At 43.7% G+C, this 22,097-nt stretch overlaps 1 protein-coding gene across 21 annotated transcripts in view; it reads right to left on the bottom strand.

The window, feature by feature from the left end:
* Positions 1–22,097, bottom strand: part of EPB41L3 (erythrocyte membrane protein band 4.1 like 3) — a 146,172-nt gene that overhangs the window by 86,352 nt on the left and 37,723 nt on the right. For 8 of the 21 annotated variants that reach the window (XM_071737206.1, XM_071737211.1, XM_071737212.1 and 5 more), the window contains exon 1: positions 13,813–13,892. The exons of 4 other annotated variants lie outside the window; for them this stretch is intronic. The gene's annotated coding sequence lies outside the window, so the exon portion shown is untranslated. Of the gene's footprint in view, positions 1–12,596; positions 12,809–13,420; positions 13,477–13,812; positions 13,978–22,097 lie in introns of those variants that run through there. 9 more of the 21 variants (XM_071737214.1, XM_071737217.1, XM_071737210.1 and 6 more) reach the window with 7 other exon arrangements.

Genomic DNA, 22,097 nt, shown 5'->3' with positions numbered 1-22,097 from the left:
TCTCTTGTTCATATCCAAGCATCTAAGAAAGGACAAAACTCAGACATGCTCAAGGCTCTTCCCTTTTTCACCCCACTTGTAATCATTTATGGCCTTGTAAAAGAGTACTGCACTCAGAAAGGTGGTCATGCTTATTTCTTATTATTTCATCTGTAGTTCAGTGCTTGACCTATGCTGACACAACCTCAACAAGTAAAACAGGTTCAGGTATACAGTTTCACCATGTTCATAGCAAGCTGCATTTTATTATGTTTCCTTTTTTTCCCCCCCTGTGCTCACACTTCAGAGGAGAGGAAACGCATGCTGTGAATTCTTCTTGTCCAGCATTTCAAATACCACATGAAGCACTTTCTTTCCATCATCAGGGAGCTTCCCAAGTATGGTAAGAAAGCCCTCTGGGAAGGAGATGTATAAATACCTTTGTCCTTTTCCTGGGAGCTGGAAGTAGTCGGGCTAGTGATGAAGACAGAGCTGGCCCCTGGGTACCACAGCACCCACCCAGAGCTGGGCACTGGCCCCCATCCCCCATCATCTGCACTCAGGAGAGTGAGGATGGAAAATGCCATCGGCGGGATAAGCAGCTGCTTCCCTTGACCAACAACCAGCTCCAGTTTGAATTGAAATCAGCTAGTACCCAGAAAGCTGCAAATTTCTTTTATACCACAGTTATTTTTCTAGTAGCGGGCTTATATACTGCAGTCATACCTTCCTTATTGCTGGTCAGACTGAATTATTACCTTTCTGCAACAATCTCAGTGCCTTAACACCCAGAAGCCTCATACAGGACTGTTTCGTAGGTTATTAAACATTTTAGACACATTTTTTGTGTTCTGCAAGCTCTTAATTGTCAAGGGAGATCATGCACAGCTATAAATCTATTAAATGAATTATAAATAATGCCACATGTTCAAATTAGTTTGATTTGATGGGGAAGAAGACTTCCTTTGGTTATTCTTTTATTGCTCAGGCCAGCATACCACACTGCCATAGCAGTCTGTAAGGTACAGCCCACCTATTACTGCACATGAATAAAAAGCTATCTTAAAACTCACATGCAACCCTAACCTCTCCATTTATCCTATTACCCTTCCACATAAGAATAGAAACTCCACCAAGTCACTATTGCACATCTGTTTTATACCACCTCAAAACAAAAATGCTCTATTTTTTTTTGTTTTAGGGTTGTTTTGGGGTTTTTTGGGGGGGGAGGCAGGGGGTATTTTGGGTGTTTGGCTTTTTTTGGTGTGATTTGCTTTTGCGACTTCCCCCTCTCCCCCCGTTCAAAAAAAAAAAAAAAAAAAAAAAAGGCTCATACTATCATTCTTTTTCCCCTCAAACAATGAATGACCTCTGGTTAATGCGATGTGTTGAAAAGCAGATTCATTAATACATGCATGCACCTAACAAGCTGAAGTCTGGCACAAATCCCTTACAACTCCTCCTCATTCAAAACAACAAAAAAATATTATATAGTGAAATAGCTGTGCCATAGAGGAAAAAAAAAAAAAAAAAAAAAAGGCAAGCGAGCTATTTTCAGATCAGACTGAACATACTTGAATGAAAAAACCCAAACTTAATCCTGAGATGAATGACAGAAAGAGGAGACTGATTCAGCCTTAGCACTGTATTGGCTGTAACTGCCTTAGCAATCTGCACTATTAATACTCAGCATTGCTTCCTGATCCCTACAACAGGACTTAGATATTATAAACAGATGGAAATTTCCCAACCCATACACTTCTAAAGGCAAAAGGATCTGGAATTTTCCTTCCAAGTACCAGTGCATGCTGGTGACACAAACCATGTTGTGCTTACCAACCCCACGCTGGCTGGCATGGGTTTTCTAACCCATCCTGATCTGCAGGTCTTGTCAGGTGCTGTCAGGGACCAGAGTGCAGCCAGTGCAAAGCACATGGACAGCAGGTTCTCAACCCTGAACATTTTGTTGTACAGATCTTCTCCTCTCAGACAAATGACCCTTGTCAAGAGTGGATGCATGCTACTCTCCCAGTTTATATTTATCCTGGGCCAGGTGTCGTTTTCCAACAGTGAACATGCCGAGGGCTCTGAAACAGAGGCAGGAGGAATTTTTTCCCTTCCACACACACCTCTGTCTTTCTGTACAAGCCGTTAAAATTATTTCTTACAAATCAGGTTCATGTGTCAAGGAACACGTGACCTGGAGTTTTTGAATGCTCAAAGCCAGTGTATGTTTTGCCCTACATTTTATTTATGTTCTATATGTACTCTCTTTCCCTGAAGCCTACAGCAAACAGCTGTCATTAACATTCACCCCTTCTGCAAGCACTTTCCTTAATCCCTAACTGACTTTCCAGCCTATAATTAAACTTTCCAGCTGCCCCACTCAGTGATGTCACCAATATCCATCATTTGTTTCTAAGCAGTCCCTAAAAAGCTCTTTTCCCAATTTTTCAAGACCATAGGCAAGTACCAAAGCCTCTAACACGTACAGGTTTTAAGCTAAAAAACTTCCATTCACTTACAATTGCCCCATCTTTTACTAGGAAATCAAATGGCCAAGTAGTATTATCCTAGTAATTAAATGATTTCTGCAACAAAAGAATTAGGAATTAGGATGACCTTCTGAACAGACATGATGAAAACCCAAACATCTTACTTTAGATTACAGCAGTAAATTGGCATTAGCATTTCAGTCTTGAGAATCTGTTTTGCACTCTCTAAATGGCTGCCTGAAGAGTAGAGATGATAGGCAACATTTTTGTCTGATGCTGTTGTTACAGTGCTTGAGAGGACTTGATATTTTATAAGAAAATTACTGGCTTTACAGTTGAAAGAGGAAGGGAGAAGACATCTGAAACAAACACAGTATTTTTGGGTAGCACAACATCACATGACACTAGGGCAGCTAAAGAGAGCAGGATGGGGCTGACAACACCCAGTGCAGTCATGCCAGGGACTTCAGGAGAGAGACATTGTACAAGCTCAGAAAATCCAGAATGAGAAACCCTCAGCCAGCCACAAACTCATCCTACTTTAGTGAGCCCCAAACTTCTAGGACATCTACTGTGCCTGACTCCACAAAACTCCTTCACCCCAAACCTAAAGGCTGGATAACGACTCAAGGCATCCTTAACCCCAGAGCTCTGCAGCTCTGTGCACCAGGAACCAACATCTCCAAATACTATCTGCTATACAGTAAGGCAACATTTCCTTTATGGCTGAAGATCTATCACTACAAACTGCAAGGGGGTGGGAGTGGGAGGTGTCCATCAGCAATCCTACCAGCACACAGCAACCACCTCGCCTGCCCATGGACATGCGGAGATGCTCAGGGACAGCCATCTCTCTGTCTCTTCTTAATGTGTTTGGGAGCCACAGCTTGCTTTGGCTTTGCCTTTTGCCTCACATGGTAGTGATAAATTGAGTGCTTAGATCCAGCTCTGCGTGTTTCTGAAACCACAGGCTCTTTTCACAGGGGATGATGGCTACAACCTTGCTGGAACTTACCTGCTATTTATACAAAGTGGGGGTATCTTCAGGAAAGGAATACATTCATCTTCAGTTTTATCCCACTGGTTGAGGTAAACAATTTAATGTTTTAACATTGCAAAATAGTTCAATAACTGTTCAGGATTTGTCAGCTACTGTGTAAGGCTTTTTTGGGAGGCTACCAGAAGATAAATCACTTAGGTTTTGTTGAGTCTAAAAGCATCACTGTTCAGCAAAGAGATCATACCAAACAGATTGAAAAATTCAAAGCTTGGACAGCTACTGCTTGTTCCTAAATGCAAGGCAAGAAAGATCAACATTTTAAGTGGAAACTAATACACCTGCAGTTCTATCTAAACTACTGGTGAAACTTCCCTCCTTCCTTACATTAAACATATCATTTTAAAGTTGAATTTTGAAGAATGCACATGACATGCTTAAGCTTCAAACATGAATGCTTTTAGAGGCTAGCACAACATGAAAACAGTGTTTCATTGAAAAATGTTTGTCAGCTTTAATCACAGGATAATTCTACAAAAGGTGTGACTGATGTAATTTATATATTAAACCAACAATTTAAATTAAACATCTTGGTGGCACCTACAAGAAAGGCTCAAGCAGAGCAGTCAGTCAGTTACCAGGCCCAGGAGCTAATGCAGAGCACCCTGGAGATGGGCAGCAGTGCTGGGCAACATCCGAGCTGAGGCAGTCAAGGAGGGTCCAGGATCTCCTTTCTAGCCCCCACTGCCACCTCCTGGCTTTGTTTTTCTTAAGCACAGGAGGACTTTGGACAGCCCCACCAATAAAAAAATGCTAAAATTTTTGAGGAATGAAACAGGCAAAGTCAAGGGGTTAATCTGCGCCTGGAAAGAGCAGCAGGGAGGACCAAGGTGCTTTTCACTGACACCTGAACGAAAGTTCTACCTGTTACCAGTAATTTCCCTACAGAAGGCAAAGGGGAGTATTGGAGTATGACTGAAGTATACTCCAATAATCCTAGCTCCTGCTATGTTTTCAGGGTCTTACCTTTTCCTGACACCTGTCATGATGCCTTGCCATCCCCAGTTATGGAAGATACCATGTATTTTGCAGAGCTGCCATCTCAGGTGATGTTAAATACTACTTCTAGGTACTGATTTTGTATGTGTCTGATTTACTATATCAAAAATTTCCTTATCATGCATCTATCCAGAGTTTAGAAAGAAATCAAGCTCTAAAAATGTCCACAAAATAACTTAAAATGGGGTTTCCATACACCACAATTTCAAAATACTACGTTAAAGTAAAGGAGGATATACAAGGTCTTAAAACAAAGGTCACCAGAAAGCAGGACTCCTTGCCTGAGAATCTCAAGATGCTGGGCTTAAATGTGCCACTAATCAACAAGTGACTTCTGCTCAGCCCACTTCCCAAGCTAGTATGATTTCAAGTACAAAATAATCTTGTTCATCACTTATTCATGTTTGTTAATGTTTGTGCTATCCCTTCTGGATTTCTGGACAGTTTCTTTCATGTGCTCAGCAGCCAACATTTAATTAAGAGATATTTAACCACCAGTGTTTTTTGAACAGCGAAATGTAATCAGAAATAATTGCTTATCACATCTACTTGACAAAATCAAAATATAGCCAGTGGAAACCAGATAGAAAACACTCGCCTTCAGCTGAACTACTTTTGTTTAGAAAATGAACAGACAATGTAATTCCTTGGCTGAGACCTTGATTACTTTGCCAAGTCCCATCCTGCAGAGATTTTTCTTCTCACAACATCATCCCAGGCACAGAGGACACTATCAAGGAAGCAGACTCACAGTTCTGAAGGGTAGGAACAAAGATAGGGCCCTAGCATGCCTTAATAGAAGGTAGCAAAGAGTTTTAAGTAAACTATGTAAAGTAGTATGTAGTAAACCTATCTATTTTATCCCTTTACAATTACTTGGAAGCTAGAAAATAGATACCTTCTTACTGCAATTTGTTTATTTGTAACATGATTGCTGCCCCATTTATTGCATGCCAGAATTTTATACTCAAAAAAACCAAAAAAAACAAAAAAACCCAAAAAACCCCAAAAAACCCAAAACCAAAAAAACCATAGAAAGATTTCTTACAAATCTATGGAGATATTAAAACTTGTATTGATTTCCAGTTAGAAGAAGGAAACATAACTGATAGCATTCTTCAAAGCAACATCATGGGATCAGAAGGTCATGGGGGGCATCTTCTTTCATACCAGCTACCTTGCAAGAAACATTTTATGTCTGTTCTTTGAGCAAAGCAGTGGGAAGCTGGTAAAAATTTAAAAACTACATCTGTAATTCAATCACTGCTCCCTCAAGCTGAGGGAAGGACTGGTTTTGCTGCTCTGCATTACTGTGTTAGTAGAGAAACTGCAAAGTATAATAATCAGTTTATATATGATGCGAGTATAAGAAAAATAATTTTGGGTTTGCACAATCAAAACAACTCAAAAAACCTGTGTCACACCACTAGCAAACAAGGATAAAACACTTCCATACTTTAAATGTGAAATTCTGGATGGTTTCATTTGGCTTTGCAAGAACTGTGGTAAGTGGGTAGCAATCAGATATAACCTTAATACCAACACTTCCAGGAGAAAGGCAGGCTTTCCAAGTCACTTTAGTGATATCAGTATTTCAACATCACAGTGACTGTGTGGCATATTTACACTGAAATGCAAGCAGGCACATGGTTTATGTACACAGAAAGCCAAGTTGAATATATTTGAATGTACTGATGAAGGAGATGGGAGCTGTCTTTTCTCCCTGACTTGGACCAGCAGTCGTGGCAGAAGTATTTTCTGCTGGCCCTTCTTTACCAACAAATTACAGGCAGAAAGGGATTCCCAAGTTTGGAATAAACTCAGACAAATTAACTATTGTCTAGTTCTTCAAGGTGCCATTAAATAGGGTGGCGTGAGAAGTGGGAGGTGGTGATCATCCTTTTTACATTTTTCCAACTTACCTACTACAGCACATTAATATATATTATATATATACATTATTTATTATCATTATACATGCATGCACAATCTACATACAGCATTAGTAGCACAGAGGGCAGGACCAGTGTCAACACTAGATCTAAACTGGAGCAGAGCCACTCCTTTTGTTTGCTGGAGTGGAGAATTACCCACACTGAGCTAGCTACCCCTGCAAAGTAAGTAATCAAACCCTGACAGCATGCTGGCACAGTATTAAAGGACCCTCCTAATTGCCATGCCTCAAATTCCAGCTCTAAGCCTGCTAAGAAAAGCCTGAAAAACTCTTCAATAAATCATAGAAATCAGAGATGGAAAATAGGTCATCTTCCCCATGCCTCCTATCCACACCACGAGTTTGTTACCCATGCAGTGCTGCTGAGTGCTCTGTCTCGCCAACTCCTGAATGATTCAAGTGCTGAGGTTTCTCCCAATTCCCTGGGCTGTCTCTACACAGTTCAGTGAACCTCACACCCATCCCACCTACCAGCCTCATTCTCTCCACCCCACTTGTGCCTCTGTACCACTTTATTCTGTCCCTATTTCTATCTGCCTCTGATTCCCCCAGCTCTTGGTAGTACCACAACCACTATCTGGCAAAAATTGCTGCTCAGGAAACCTTCTTCTGCCTCTCCTGTAAACCCACTGTAGTGTGCTGTCAGTTTTAGGAGAAAAAGGAGGTGGTAAAGGAATGAAAGGCTGCCAGCTCCAGCTGTACATGAATAATACTCCAATAAGTAGAAACTACACTACAGTGTTTCCCTTTAAGCACATATAATTGACTAAAACTTTCAGCCTTCTGGAATGATCCAAAGAGAGACAGAAGAAATGGAAAAGAAAAATTCTAATTTATAAAACCCCACCATTTCACTTCACCTTTCAACTCCACAGCAGGGCCTCTCCTTCCAGGATGACTCAAGATTTTATATCAGCATTTTCCCAGTGAGCCTCATGGTTAAAACCGGCAATGTGCTGCCATAATGAAGTGAGCAAATAAAGAACCCACTTCCAACCAGGGAGCAACAGTGACTAGGGCCAGCCCTTCAAGCAGGAGCAAGACCCGTTTTACTCCTGCTTCCAGACAAGACAAGGTGCTGACCTCTGACAGGGCAGCTTCTCGTTACCTTCCCCAAACTCCCCTGGCCAACACTGGTGCCAGGTGCCCCGTGTAGAGGGCTCTCTGCAACCAGTGCCTGGACTACAAAGACCATCTGGCAAACCCTAAAATACCCCGCTTACCCAAGAGCACATTTCTATACCTCACCCACTATCCTTACTTTTACCAAACCTCCTATTTATTCATATGTAGGGAGTAGAACAGCTACTCAGAACAAACCAGAGGTACCGAGCTTCTTGGTGCAAATAATTCTTATAGGGAAGTGGCAATGTTTCTCTCTGTACATATGTGTACAACTGCATACTGACTCCAGTGAAGCTGTGGGGCACCCACAGACATCACACTGTGATGGGGAGCAGGGAGGCTGAGAACTGCCTGCCCTGACCCATGCTCTGCAACAGTGGTAATTTAATTGAAAGAAAACAGCGATAAATTTAGCAGACCTGGTGAAGTAATCACCTCCAGGGCCCTTAGAGAGATTACAACTTCCTGACCTAAGATATGATTTGGTAGGGTCAGATTTTGGTGACTCTATCTAAAACAAATCAAGCCTTGCTTCACAGACAGGCTTACTGATTTCTGTGGGAAGACTGGCACATAAAGATGCTCCCGACGCAAGTCAGGGTGCAAGAACAGGTCTCTCAGCATAAACATATGTTTCTTAGGTCTGGAAGAGCTTTTCCCCCCCTCCCCTCTTTTCACAGCCTGTTTGCATTTTGCTGGCTTATTAAACAAGAATTTACTTGCAGCCAGTATGTCCTAGGAAACCAGGAGGTGTTAAGACATAATTGCCTTCAGATTCTTAACGAGTAAACAGAGCAGCTTCGACCACTAGGTTCCTCCTGCTCCACCACCACCAGCAATGTCACCTCCTGCCACCAGGGAAAAGCTGCTGGATCTTGTGGCTGCCTCCCAGGATTTCCTCACCTCCCCCAGTGAAGTGGAGAGCACTGAGGCTGAGTCACTACAAGGGATGAAGCTCATAGGATGAGGAACGTGGAGGGACAATCTGAAATTAGGAGGAGGGCAAGTGGGGAAGGTGCTTGATCAAATGCCTGGGTGACTTAAAGGATGGTCAGTGCCAAAAGATCCCATCCCAGCATGGCCTCTGCCAAGGAGCACCTTCACTAAAGAGAACAGCAAAACCACAGGTGCAAGCATATGGTTTGCTTGGCCTCAGAGATGGGTGTTTCCCCTATATCTCTCCCATTAACATGGAACAGTGTCCATCACCAGAGCTCCAATCAAGAGCCTGCCTGGGTCAGCTCTTTCCACCTCAAATATATTCCCCCAACTTACTGCCTGCAGCCCATCTGGTATCAAAACCTAACCTCTCTTTTAGGAAAAGGGCTGCAGTCAAAGCCAAGAGACAGATACACATCATAACTCCGTGCCCAGATTTTAACATAGCCAAAAAAACAGAAACATGAACTTATTCCTGGTTACACATGGGAGCTTTCTTCTCCTACCTCTAACGCATGGTAGTAGTGCTATGACTGTCCCCTTCTGTCACACTTGTCAGTAAATAGTTCTCACTGTAACCTGCTTTTTCCTCTTCACACTTCCCCCCCTTCCTGAAATATTTTGTTACACTCACATATGCTTTTCATTTATTCTAGCCCTTTATCCCACACACACACTCTGAGACCCTGTTTCCACATTCTTCTTTCACCCTCTAAACTATATTTTTCTCAGTGGGATCAAACATCTGGTGGACGATCTTCATGCAGGTTTCAGTACTACTTTTGTTTCTTGGTTTGACAACAGATCAGTTTTGATATGTCATGAAGCCACTGAAAGGAATTCTCTGTCTGATGCACACAAAGTATTTCCAAGAGCTCTAAAGGAAAGGGTAAATAAGCAAGGGGTCTATTTAAAGCAGGGTTTGGGGTATTTTTCTACATTTTTTTAAATTCTGTGTACTTGTTAAACTTTTATTTATGTATTACCCTTTCAACTACTGCATTCCATAGGATGCAAACAGATTCAAGATTTAGAAGACTGTAACAAACTTCCTTTTTGCTTTTATCTGATTTAAGAACAACCAGTTCTGCTGATACAAAGACCAAGTAAAATGTAAAGATTTCATGCTCCTCCAGAAACAAAAAAGCTGACAATTACTTAAATTGCATTACACCAGTTACTCAGGAAGGGTGCAGGAGATACTGAGTTTGCTTTCTATACAGCACATTGTCTCAGATTAACTCAGTTGTCCCAAATACTGACCCATTTCTGCTTTTCCACAGATATTTAGTCCTCGGCAATGCTCCCGAGTTTCCTCTGCACCAATGCTTATGGTGACAATAATTGAGGCTGACAAACGGGCTGCATGATTTCTTTTACTGAAGCCAAGATAAATGCTTACATTCCTCCTCTCTGCTACCTGTGCTGCTCATTTAAAGAAATGGAGATCTTTCCAAAGAAAACAAATAGTTCTTTCTGGGTGTTTCTAGACAGCTAATGTGCTAGGAAGTGCTATGTGTCTATATATTCATTTAGACTTGAGCCACTCCCCAACCATTAGAAACGGCTGATATTGAAGATTAGAAATTAAGATAGGTGCTATAAAACTTAACTAATCCAACACCTTTCTGTAGTTCATGTCTTTTAAAGCCTTCCTTCACTGTACTTATTCAAGCTGCTTAGTGATACTTGTTTAAGTCTAGTTCTGGCTAACAAGTTCACATTCTCCATAACTTATGTATCAAATAAAAACAATCTGTCATTATCCTTCAGAATAAACACATTTTGAGCTTAATTTTCAGCTTAGCTGACAGCAACCATATTTTTTCAGCTATACGCATGCATTTATTTTCACTTCATTAGAGAAAAAATATGTCTGAGCAGAAGACTTTGAAAATTCAAACTTGGCAGTGATATTTCTAGTTAAAAAACCATGACAAATAAGATGCTAAATCACAATATCCCAGGGCCATGTCATACACACTGAAAAAACACAACCCTGCAGACTCTCGAAGAAGCCCTCCCTGCACAGTCCAACCCTTTGTTTTCAAAGCCAAATATACACTGAATGCACACTGAATGTACACAGCTTCTTTCACCCCAGGATATATTTCCATGTGAAAAAGTCACACAGTTATGAATATTTTCATGTTGCAAACACCGCAGCTCAAGAGATAAAGCTGATGCTTCATCTCATGAGAAACAAGTATTCTTTTATAACCACTTATAAACGGTTTAAAGTTCTCTCTGAAACAACAAGCAGTCATTTACTGGTACATGAGATTTCCATGAAACAAGTCTGAATGCCGCACGCTGTGAATAACACATTTAACGCATTCAAGAAGTTCCTGTTAAATCAAGTTCATGCCCAAAACACAAAGAAGTGACACATTACATATTTAAGAAAATAACCATGCATAGTCACCAAGGAACTCAGAACCACTGCACCAAACAACAAATCTAACAAATACAAGTGTGAGTATGCTGCTGTGGGTCAAACCTACCACCAGTTCCTGTATTATCTCTAAAAATCCTCAGCCTACAAAGAAAAACATGTCAAAAGTAATTCTTCTTCAAAGAGTAAATATTCAGCAGGTTTCCACCACCTATACAAAAAAAAAAAAAAAAAAAAAAAAAAAAAAGACCTCACCCTGTTTAATTCAAAAATTATGTAAGTTGTAGCTTCACCTTCACTTGCTCCTTCTTGGAAGAGAGAATAAAACCCCAACTAAAATTAGACCGCTACAGTTTTGCTGCAGTTCCCCAGCAGACAGACACAGCCCAACCCTGCAAGAAGCCACCAAGGCGGGAGAGGGGGGGGGAGCTGGGGATACTACCACACCCTGCTGTCTTCCCCACTCCTCCTCTTCCCAAAGGCAAAACCTGCCCACCACAGAAGCTCCCATCAGATGAGCTCCTGACATGCATCCAACCAGCTCCCCGGTCACACTGGGCAACCTTTGGGGGGAACAAGCCATCACCTACATCATTAACAGATGGATGCGACTGCATGCAATTAGTTCAGGGATAGGGCCAAGCTGTACTGCTCCAATTAAATAAAATCAATGTATTTTTAATGCTTCCCAATGTGTTATGAGTTCTCTGCTGCAGTAAGCAGGTCTGCACCACACTGACAGCTCAAGGAGCCTTCCCAGAATAAACTTCCAGCAGCTCTTACTCCAATGCGGTGCTCCAGGACTCTCTTCTCCCCTTATTGCCATGCAGGTCTCATCCTCACCTTAGAGCTGAAACTTTCCAACCCAAGGAGAGCAGTATAGCAGTATTCACTTATAGTATACTATGCATGTACACAGACAGGTGCAGCAAGACCCATGAATCTAAGCACATTGGTGATGCAGCAGAATGATCTTGACCTTCTAATACTCTGTGAAATGACAGTTCTCCAGAGATTTAGAGGAAAAGCATACACTCTGTCACATCTGACCAAGACTTACTGCTTAAGCACACTTTTGCCTTATTTTCTCATTTTCTAGAAGATTTAGTTATACTTGTTTTCTTCATATAAATCCTCCTATAGACACAAGCAAACACCAACAGTATTAAAGGTAAAATGCAAAAAGGATGTAATTCAGATTGCCACACTGTAAAAAGAAGAATGCACGTGGGACACACCTAACCCAAGAGCTTTTCTTTGGCAATCAGGCCTCCAGCTTGCAATCATTTTGACAGCCAACACTTCAAACATCGCAGGTTCTTTCCCTTCAACTTACAAGCCACATGCACGTTGAGTTGAGGAAATAACTTTCCATCCCTGCCTCAAACACAAACACACACTGGCAAACATCATTCAGTGTGATAATCACCGCTACCGAATGCCTCCCTCCCCAAGCACAGCCCCAAGAGAAATTAAAAATAAATAAATAAATCGAGAAACTGCAAAGCCAAAGTATTTTGCTACTTGTGATGATTACAGAGGTGAAAGTTTTCACACGTCTGTGTGCATATGATAAAGTTTCAACTCTAAGTCGAAACTAAGAAAACCTGAAAAGACAGAACAACCCATTTGCTCCAGACCTTCTCTGCTCACCCAGGTGCCGCAGCCGGGATGCGGGAAGGACGGAACCGCGCAGCCTTCCTGCCGGCCGCACCCTGAGGGTCTCTATTGCCTTTTCCCCACAGACCCGGCCGAGCACCGCAACTTCCACACCGCACTCCGCGGGGACACGCACGGGAGGGTGGGGAGGATGAGGGGAGGTACACAGCGCCCAAGCCGCCTCTCCAGAGCACCTTGGAGCCCGGGCAGGCAGGGAGGGCGGGCAGGGGGCAGGACGGTCGTCTCCTTCCCGCCCCACTCCCAGTTCAGGCTGCGGACGGCCCAGGCAGCGTTGGGCGGAGCAGCCCCGGCCCGGCGGCTCCCAACCCGCGGGCGACGGGGCCCCTCGCTGCCGGCCGAGGCCGTGGGGCGGTGGGGGGGCTGGGGGGTGCGGGGAGGGTGCGGTGGGGGTTGGGAGGCGCGGCGCTGCCACTGCAGCGGTCCGGGTCTGCGATGTGCTCCGTACATAACCACACCCACCGCATTGCAGAAGCCACGGCGGGGGGGGTGTGGGGGGAGGGAAACAGCCCCCCCATCCCCCGCCACTGCAAGACGCACAGCCCCGCCGGGCGATGTGGGCCCGGGGGAGGAGGGGGCTGGGTACCCCTGCACCGCCCCGGTGGTGTGGACCCGAGGTGAGCGGGGCAGTGGGGACCGGCCTTGGGGAGCGGGGGGGGTGTTCGGCTGCACCCCGCCAAGACAGACACACACGGACATCCCCCCGCGCCGCGTCTCTGCCGCCTACAGAAGTTTCCCGCAGAAATGCGTATCGCCCTAACAAAATTAAAATTGCAACACCCCACCTCCCTCCACCTTACCCCCGGCACAGCTGCGGTGGGATCAGCGGTGTCCGTGTTCACTTCCCCCCCGCCGGGCCGCAGAGAGCGGTGCTCCCCCCACCCCACCCCGCCCCGCCGAACCCGCCCCCCGACCCTCCCCTCCACTCCCCTCCGGGGACCACCACTCGCCACCTCCCCCGGCGCCCCCCACGGCATCCCGGCCTCACTCACACGCCGTCCCTCCGCCGCTGATAACTTAAAAAATGGCTCCTAGGAATAAGGTTTATCTATATAAATACTTATATATGTATATATGTATATATATATAAATATTTTAAAAAGGGAGAGTGCAATCTACTCCCGCCTCCCCCACGGGGTCACATCCTCCGCTTCCCCCTTCAGGGAGGACAGCGGGAGCGGCGAGAAGGTACCTCGGCAGCGGGCGCGGAGCGGCAGGGGCACCCGGCGGCGAGGGGCCGGTGGTACCGGAGCTCGGGGCTGCTCCCGGCGGTCCCGGGGCTCGGGGCTGCTCCCGGCGGCGGCCACGCGTCAGAAGCGGCAGCACAACTCGGCTCTGCCCAAAGCGAACCTCCGCAGCCCTGATTTGCTGGGAAGCGGCGGAGGCTCCTCCGGAGAGAAGGAGGAGGGAAAAAGGAAAGGGGGAGGAAAAAAAAAAAATAAAAAAAATGCCCACACGCCGTGGAGAACTGCAAAAACTGGATGCTGGCAGGTTTTTCACCACCATGAGCTCCCTCTCTCCACACAGCAGGGAGGGGTCATCCGGCCTTTCCACCACCTCAACCCCCTCCACACACCACTCCCTAACCAGGATCCAGGATCCCCACCTGCGTTCGGAGGGATCAAGCTGTTTTTTGGCTCAGCTAAATTAATTCTTCTGTTTAGGCAGATGAGTTGAGCTCCTGCAGTTGCAGCCAAAGCCTAGCCATGGGGGGACTCCCTGTGAAATTAAAAGCAGCAAGCTGGGTGCTGGAAAGGTCTGGCTTTGATTTACCCGTGAGGCTTCTGCTTGGTGGGAGTACCAGCCTTTTAATTTCCAGGGACAAACCACGCACTCTGAAAATCTAGATACAGTTTCACTCAACAGCAACACCGAGACAGGAAAAAAAACAGAAGTCTTGCCACACATCAGCTCCTGATCCAGAAGGGGTAATGTTAAACTGAAAGACTTCTTAGTTTTTCATACAGTACAGACCACAGCTTGCCACATGTCAGAAAGCATAAAAAAATCCCAGGGCATACAGAAGCCGTTTGGTAGGAAATAATTCTCTTCACCACTTCATTTTGGTAAACATGTAGCTTCTCTTAAAGTACATAACTCGGCTCTCTGTGAACTACACACCTGTGAACAACTCTTGGATTTGAGGCTTTGCCGCACTGTGGGGCTCAGAAGCACTGGTCCTTTATTTCTGAAGGATCAGAAGTGGCTCAATTTGCTCTTTTCCTGGGGAGCAATTGGCCCTGGGAAGGGCAGCAATGTCTGGCTATGGAAGAGCCTCTGATGGACACATTCTCCTGTTGCAACATAGTGGATAAATCAGGCTTCTTCTCTCTTCAGATAGTGTCTATTTAAACAGCTCCCCAGTATAATAAACAAATTATTATAAGATACATATTATTATAAGATACAAAAATAAGATACAGGCCTCTGATATGAATCAGGGGCAGAGGGGGAAATAGTATCTCCCTTAATTAGCAGCATCTCTGTGGGATTTCAGAAGGAAAAGAGGCTTTGAGAGTAGGAAGCAGTTGCACCATCTCTTCAGACCTGCAAAACTTCACTGCTTTGTATTTAATGTAGAACTGTAGCAAGAAACACACATACCTCCCTCACCTGCTATGCAGGACTGCCATTTATCAGATCTGGAATATCGTAACATTCATAAGAAGGAGAGACTTCAAAAGGAAAATACATGCCATCAACTAAGAGAAGGCATACCTCTAGTCATGCAGCTGAAATAAAAAGACTTGTATACTCTCCTCCACCGGGAGCTCTGGAAGTCATCATGAATCACAAGGGAAAGGGCTTGACAGCTAAGACACACATTAGAGTTAACAAGGTCTGATGGGAGGGGGAAAAAAGCACAGTAAGAAAAGGACTGAGTTGGTTTGAATCAAATCGAGCCTCAAAAGCAAGCTAGGAGACTTCAGAAATACTATCTGAAAAACAAAGCAGGATTTACTAGCTCAACCTTTTGAAGCTGTTGTACTGTACATTACAGAGGAAGGTGCTGATGCTGCTTTTAAGCAGAAACACACTCACTGCTGGAGGGCTTGCACTTCACAGCAACATGTTGTCCTGAAGCAGTACCACAGGCAGATTCACCCCACAGTTACAAGATTGTGATCCCTTTCATGGGTGCACCACATACCTAATAGCATCTTTCATCTGAGGATCTAGGAAGGCTTTCAGCACATTGATTTAACCTGTTCCTACAAACAGGAAATCTTTGCAACAGATACGAGGTAACTGGTACCACTGGGCTACCAGAATGGGCCTAACTTTCAGAGTTCTCAAAACCCAGTTTTTTGGTGTTTGGTTTTTTTTGTCACTTTCAAATGTTATTTTTTAATTCCAAAATGGGTTAGTTGACCTGCTTACCCTAACTTCTGTCAGATGGGAGCTCCATGGAAGTTTAGGTTTCCATGAATCAGCAGTTTTTAATTATTATTTAAACAAACTATGCTTTCAGTAATTTATAGAAAGCCCAAACAAATACTCTTCTCACACAGGTGAAAAAAAATGAATGATTTTCCCCCTACTCCACTGGAGTTATCCTGGTGTCCATTTGCATAAAAGGAAGCTTGTATGATAAATCCCAGGCAGCACTAAAAGAGACTAATCCCTCTCACCTTGCTATGGGACAACAGTTTTATTTCTGCTAATTTCTCGCCTTTCTGGAGGTGATGCTTGAGACTTGCAAATCAAGAGCAAGTTTAATGGTCTTAATTTCTGTTTGTCTCAACTCACAACACATCAGGCTTGACTGAGCCAAAGATGGTCCTTTCTCACCTCCACAAAATACTCCACTGGCAGCCAGACGTGCAGTTCCTGCTGCCCATCAATGAAAATTTTTAACTCTTACATTCTGCTCTTTTAAAAACAGCACAGACTTGGCTGGGATGGAGACTGTCACACACTGTGTGCCCTAAACACAGCCCACACTGGGTACAGAGTGAGTTGAGAGTAGCCCTGCAGAGAAGGACTTGGAGGATGCTGATTGACAAGAAGCTCAGCATGAGCTGGCAGTGTGCTCATGCAGCTCAGAAGGCCGACTGGATCCTAGGATGCATCAAGAAAAGCATGGCCAGCAGATCAAGAGAGGTGATTCCTCCCCCTCTACTCTGCACTTGTGAGACCCCCACCTTGAACAGTGTGTCCAGTTCTGGTGTCCCCACCATAGGAAGGACTTAGATCTGTTGGAGCGAATCCAGGGGAAGGCCACAAAGATGAACCAGGGGACTGGAGCACCTCTGCTACAAGGAGAAGCTACAGGAACTGGGATTCTTCAGCCTGAAGAAGATGCTGTGGGTACCTTACAGCTGCCTTCCAATACCTGAAAGGAACCTACAGCAAGGCTGGAGAGGGACTTTTCATAACAGTGTCCAGTGACAGGACAAGGAGAAATGGTTTTAAACTGAAGGAGAATAGGTTTAGACTGGAAATTAGGAAGAAGTTCATTAGTGCGAGAGTGGTGAGACTCTGGAACAGATTGCCCAGAGAAGTTGTGGATGGCCCCTCCCTGGAGGTGTTCAAGGCCAGGCTGGATGAGGCCTTGAGCAACCTTTTCTAGATGAGAAGTGTCCCTACCCATGACAGGGAGGTTGGAGTAGATGATCTCTATGGTCCCTCCCAGACTGTGATTCTGTGATTGATTCTATGATACGAGCCTTTCACATCCTGCTGCTCTAGACATGAGCTCTCTGCATGCCACCACTCACCATCTGTCCCCTGCTGCAGAAAAACCTCTTCCAGCCTGCTCCTGCCAGGTCATCCCCTTTCCTCTTCCCACATCCAGCATTCCTCATTCTCTAGCCCCACCCAGCCCCCTTTCCCCTCTCTCCATTACCACCATACCTGTTGGCCAGGGACCTCCTGACCCTCTATTCCTCCTTTGCCCTTTCTCTTTTCCATAACAACTTACTTCCCCTTGTGCCATATACCTTCCTTACATTCTTTCCTCAGACCAGAACCCTCCATTTCCTACCCCCACAAGGAGCTAGATGCACACCCAAACTGCTTCTGTGATGGTCCAGAAAGCCAGGCTGCTCCAAGCAACTTCAGGGAAGCTGCTCATCCTTCAGGGAGGAACACATGCCAACACCCAACTTCCATCATGAGCAATGGTCAGAGTCACCCAGGAGATCAATGCTAGGCTGGGGAAATGGGTGAAACATGAAGCAGGCTCTTCCCTCCATTCCTTTTTCCATCCATCCATCCATCCATCCATCCATCCATCCAACCATCAACCCATCCATCACTTTTGGTTTTCAAGTTTCTCCCCTTTGGTGAACACATGCAGCTTTCTTGAGAAAGGCCAGCAAAAGGAGAGGGGAAGGAAAGGAGAAGACCATGGCATGAAAAATCAGGAAAGAAGAAAGACAAAGGCAGCCTCTGACATGAAGCAGGTAAATAACAGGTGGGGAAGGAAAAGGCTCCAACACACACATTCTCCTTCCCCAAGGGGACCAGTCCGAGGAGGGCAGTCATAAGGAAAAAAGGACTGACAGAATATTTGGCCATGACAAAGGTTTTTTTCTATAGGAGAGGGGAATGGCAAGACACGCAGTCCCTGCCAGTAAAGGATGAATAGGCAACCCTGGAAGAGCAGGGACAAGGATTATTGCCCAGACTTGGGAACTGTTGCCGAAAACATTCTTGTGATTCCCTAATTGATTGGACATTGCATTCGAAATAGCATATTACAGAAAAAAAAAGACATAAAAATGCTACCAAACTCAGCAAAAGGTCTTCTCAAGCCCAGCCAATGATGAAGTAGTTGGGTACTCTGAAAAATGGCAAGTACTGTAAAAGCAGTAGCATTATTACAGCAATATTAAGAAGATATTTCTTAGCAGACAGGAGCTTGGCACTCTCTGTCTAGACGGCTAGATGGGTTTGGAGTCAAACTGTTTTGTTTTTTTTTATGATTACCGTATCCACATCAATTTATTAAAAGCAAACTGTTCTGCCCATGACTCATGCAGCTGAGCTTTCTGCATGGCAATGAAGCAAAATTCTCATAATTAAGAGCAATTGCTTTGAGACAGCAGATGAAGGTAAGATTTAGAAATCAAGACCAAATCTCCCCCCTTCCCTCAATGCAAACATAATGCCCACAGACCTCTAAGTGGCTGGTATTACCACTGCCTTCAGATACCTAAGAAGTAAACCTTCAGGTGAGCTATCCCTTAGTGCAACTCCAGTGACACAGCACATCTGACTTATTCTTGACACAGGTTTATTGACCTCATTGCAGGGATTTATTTGGTCTGTCATTTGAAAAGAGTCTTGCTCTGCCTTTCAGTGCCAAATGCACCCCATTTTAAGACTACTGAAGGAACAAAGAGCAAATTTAGCCCCAGTGCTTCTGCAACTGCAAATCCTGCCTATAGAAGATTTACTGCAATTAATTCAGCACTGCTTTTTGCCACTTTCATATCTGTAGCTACTTGCTGACTGAAAGCATAAACTGGATTATCAAGCTATGAAATCCTGCTACAGTTCTCCAGCTCCCATCATGAACTACAGGTAACCAAAGTTTTATGGAACTAAGATGGTTCAGGATGCACTAGTGACTGTGACCAAAACACACATTAATAAGTTTTCAGGTAGAGTAATAAACTGAATATTTTTATCTCAGTAAAGTTTTCATTTTTTAGTATGCACAATTATTAATATGGTTTAACCGTATACTGATTTCATAGGCACTGACTACAGGAAACAGAAAATAAGGAAGATACACCATACACAGTTAACACAAATCTATTTTTATTTAAGTAAAGTTCCTAAACAGCCTAATAATGAGGGAGGCAAGGACAACTGTCATTTTCTATTTCTTAGCTTATTTTCTATAAGCTTATTTTCTATAAGCTTTAGGACTGAGAGCTTCCTAAATAGTCACCACCTCTACCAACATCAACACAGACCATTCTCCTTTACTGGGGTGCATTCTGTTGAGTCCATCTACTTCAGTCCATGAAATTCTACTTTTTTGTCTTCATTTCCACAGTGTATGCTCGTTTGCCCTACTTGGGGGGTGTTAAACAGGACAGCAGGCACCTTCCTTCCCCCTTTCCATGTCATTAAAATCAGCAGTCTTGCATTTTAGTTACAAAATCATCTTTAGCTCTTTATGTCCTCTTCTCATAAAGCATCTAATTCAGTGAAGGATTTAAGCAGGAGTCTACCTTAAGCATAAGCTTAAGTTTCACTGACTCAGGGAAGAATCAGGTTTCATGTTTATTAAATACTCTCAGAGATAGAAATGCCACTCTGCATCATAAATGCCTTCTACAAATCTCTTCTTAAAATTTGTAGACACCTATAGATGATACCTATAATAAAGAGACTCTCAGTGGCCAGGTTAACAGGCACAGCCCCCAGTTTTTTGACATCACTTATCTTCTTAAGTCACAAGATTTACCAGGTAGGGAAGGCATTTTAACAAGTGTTTGCATAGCACCCAACACACTTCTCCTCTCATATTAATGAAGGTTAATAGGTTAATAGTTAAAAGTGTCACATTGAATTGATGGGACACTGCCAGTAAAACCGAGCTGAAGGCAGTGAGAACAGGAAAAACCCCTCCTTTCCCTCTGCTTTGTCAGCTTATTTCCCTTGCAACTTACTCCACTCATGGAGGAAAACTTAGTAGGCACCCATCCAGGATCTTCATGTCACTCCCTTGGCAAAATATACTGGCATACCTTAAGGTAGGGTGCTCTGTGTGCACCTGGGGTACTGTATTCTGGTGTAGAAAAGTAGTGGAGAGTCACACTGGTTTCTTTCTAACGGAAACACAGCTAATTGCCAACTGGAAACAGATCTGCAAAACCCCTGGAAGGGATCTGGGTTTGTATCTCTAAAGAGTAATCCTCTTAAGAGCACTAGAATGTTACCGACACATTAACAGAGAGAGGGGAAAGTATAAATCTCAGTATCAACCTCAACTCACAGCTTAAACAAACCAAACAAACTTCACTCTCCCACACGACCAGTTATATGTATGTGTCCTAGACACTGAAAAATACCCAAGAATGGCATCTCAGCCTCTCACCCCTTTGAAAAGCTTTTTATACTTTGCAAATAATGACTATCACAAGCGGACTCCCACAGTGCAAATGTTTAATTCACCACACATCCCCTGAACCAGCAATTTTAAGACCAGGTTGCTCTCAGCCTGTGTGCAAACATCTGTCCGGCTGCTCCTGGGGAGATGCATGCACAGCCCAAAGTTGCCAAGCAACATCCCCAATGCCTTAAGCATCAGGCCAACTTGCTTATTTAAAAAAAAAAAAAAAAAAAAAAAAAAGTTACTCAGAAAAAAGGCCAATTGGAAAGCACAAGCTTATGTAAGGACCCTGCACTTAGAGGAGGTGCTCTGCCTCTTTCCCAGAAAATTTCTGGGCACATAATTCATTCTTGGTAGAAAAATAAATGAAGCAAATCCTGTCATCAGCCCCCCCAAAAGAGGAAACAATTTGTGTGCTGGAGTTCCTGCAGTTGAAACTGAAATCTAAACAAAAATTTTAGGGAAAAAATCGATTTTCTAGGTGACAAAAAAGTACACTGCCTTTCCATCCCTCCCCCATATCAAGGAATATAGAACCATTGATTCACCATGGTGCCACTGATCACAGTTAAAAGGTAAGCTCATCTTTGTGGTTACAAAAATAAAAACTTATGTTTGTACAAAAAGCCTGTGAAGGTATCCCAGCTGCGTTCTCTCCGTGTTGAACTCATTTTGGTCAAGCATCAATATTCCCAAGATCCTCTTTAATGTACCAATCAGAGCAGCCAATCACACTTGTCAAGGTTTTAATGCTAGCTTTTCTCTCAAAGCACACTAACAAATGGAAAAGTGGGGCTGGAATCACTGCTGCAAGACAAAATGTTAACAGTGTCAGGGCTCACAAACAGTGCCACTCCTCAGTTCCCAACTCGCCTGTACAACTCTGATAAGACCACATTTGTTGCTCACACCAGTTTGCACTTTGGTACCTTGACCTATGAAGCTGCTTAGGAAAAAATTGCTTTAGTCATTTCACCTATTAGTATATATCATCAAATATGGGTGTTCTTAACAAAAGTGACCACAGCTCACAATATTTATAATGTCACTGATGCCTGAGGTGTCAGACAACTGCAATAAGGCTGTAAAAGGAGTATTTTGTATCTTGATTTTTAGACTTTGTTTTCTACTGATAATACACATAGCTGCAGAAATAATGAAAGCCACAAACATTTTCTTAAAGCAAAAACATGGTGGCATTGATACGAAGCATTGCATTTACACAATATGCAGCACACAGTTGTTTCCTCTGCAATTGCAAGAAAATTCTATTATTCCATTAGTTTGGAATAAAATTTCCCAAACTCCTCCAATTCTTACTTCAGTATTGAATTAATTTCTGGAGGGCTGTGACATTTTACTGCTTTTTGTACAGTAGCTAATCTATAGCTATTTTAAGTGGA

Source organism: Heliangelus exortis, chromosome 2 (genome assembly GCF_036169615.1).
Source record: "Heliangelus exortis chromosome 2, bHelExo1.hap1, whole genome shotgun sequence".
Taxonomy (NCBI): Eukaryota; Metazoa; Chordata; class Aves; order Apodiformes; family Trochilidae; genus Heliangelus; species Heliangelus exortis.
This window is presented reverse-complemented; position numbering and strand designations above follow the sequence as displayed.